Source organism: Sinocyclocheilus grahami, unplaced genomic scaffold (assembly GCF_001515645.1).
Source record: "Sinocyclocheilus grahami isolate Dianchi unplaced genomic scaffold, SAMN03320097.WGS_v1.1 scaffold40.1, whole genome shotgun sequence".
Lineage (NCBI taxonomy): Eukaryota > Metazoa > Chordata > Actinopteri > Cypriniformes > Cyprinidae > Sinocyclocheilus > Sinocyclocheilus grahami.
Genome location: NW_015505219.1, coordinates 2,496,862 through 2,498,864, shown reverse-complemented (window position 1 = coordinate 2,498,864; position 2,003 = coordinate 2,496,862). Strand labels below are relative to the sequence as shown.

Below are 2,003 nucleotides of genomic sequence, written 5' to 3'. Positions count from 1 at the left end.
TCTGTCTGTCTGTCTGTCTGTCTGTCTGTCTATCTGTAGTGTGTTCATTTGAAAAGTAGTTTAATTAAAAAAATATATATTATTTTTGGTAACACTTTATTTGAACCCTTTAAATATTATGTTGTATAAAAAAGTGTTTTAATGCATTAAAGCACCTTATAAAGCATTTTATGATCTTATGAACAATTGTAACCACAGTTATAATACTATATATATTCTACTTATATATGTATTACAATTATAATTATAATGTATATATCCATTGTTATGCTTTTAGCATAATGCTTTATAATATATGACAAGCAAACAAATCTAGCAAGACATTTGTAAAGTAATTAAATAAGTAATGAAATTTGCAAATATTATAATGCATTTTAAATTTGGTTAAATTGCGTTTATGAATTATATGAATTATCATATATGAATTATATGATATTATAATGCATTTTAAATTTGGTTAAATTGCGTTTATGAAAAGCTACTGTATAATGCATTAAAACATACATTATAAATGCCTTTATAATGCATTATACATGAGTGTTGCCCAGTTTTGTTTTTTAAATAATTTGTTTAATTTGAGTTAAACAATAAAATAACACATTAAATAATTTTAAAAGCAACTTCTTAATTACTTTTTTTTAACCCATTTGACAACTTTTCTTTAGCTTCTTATTTTTAAAAGCAATTTATTGTTACATTTAGCTACATTCATTTTATTTTTTTTTTTACATTTTTACATCAATTTATTTATTTTATTTAAACTTGTTTATGTATAACTTTATCCTATGGAAGCCCGTTTCCACCACTGAATAAAAAATAAAAGAGGTAATTGCGACTTTTTATCTCAGAATTGCGTGATATAAACTCGCAATTGCGAGTTAAAAAGTCATAATTGAGAGAAATAAACGTGCAATTTATATCTCACAATTCTGACTTTATAACTCGCAATTGTGAGTTTATACCTCACAATTCTGTGAAAAAAAGTTTTGTGAGAATTGTGAGATAAAAAGTCGCAATTACCTTTTTTTTGTTATTCAGTGGCGGAAACGAGCTTCCATAGTATCCTCCTTTTTTTTTTTAAACGTTTTTTTTCACTTAAAAAAAATGGATTAAGAAGTTCAGTACTTTAAAAAAAATCTGTTTATATATTTATTTACATTTTTATACTGGCTAATAATAAAGCCACTGGGAGTTCCTGGAATTCCTGGCTAATTGTGATGGGTATATTGGAGGAAAGTTAGCTGCATACGGCAGGTTTAACAAACAGCTTGACGTGATGTGTGATGAAAGGTGCAGTATTCTCTCGCTCGGCGTGCGAGAACAGGCTTTGATGCTGTGTGTTTGTATCCCTGCAGGTGCCTCAGGATGAGTGGGAGGGTTATCCAGGGATTGAGAAGGACGAGGAGATCCCGTGTCGCCGGATGCGTAGCAGTAGTTACGTCAAAGCCATGGGCGACGATGATAGTGGTGAGTCTGATACCAGCCCCAAGACGTCGCCTCAGAAGACTGTGCGGTCCGATGCCCTTGTCCTTAAATCAGCCATGCAGAGGCCGCATATAGACACCCAAAGGTAAGTCTCAATAGATCTTTATTGTTCTCATTTTCAACGCTGAGCTGCCCACAGACTGTCTTGGCCGTTGTTTACCCTCCTGTCTTATCAAACTGTTTCTGCTCAATTCAAAAGCTTGAGCTGTTTCCAGGGCGTTTGCAGAAGTGCTCATTAGAATCAGCTAGTTGTGAAGTGTAGATTCTGTGGTGTTTGAGCATCGCTGAGGACAATATTAATGTGCAGAGAAATTGTGTACTGTATGTTCTCTTAATAGTCTTATTATCTTGTGTGCTTTAGACCGTATTCAGTGCAGTCAACAGCTTGTGAGGCCTGGCCACAGGGTGTGAAAACGTATTGTAGGGTTGTAAATTGTGTAAAAGAGAAATTATAGTTATAGTTTAACTCTAACCCTCTATGACTTTCTTTCACAAAACAAGATACTTAAAAAAAAAAA

General features: G+C 32.5%; 1 pseudogene; it reads left to right on the top strand.

Moving 5' to 3' along the window:
* Positions 1-2,003, top strand: part of LOC107582138 (disks large-associated protein 2-like) — a 52,985-nt pseudogene that overhangs the window by 9,208 nt on the left and 41,774 nt on the right.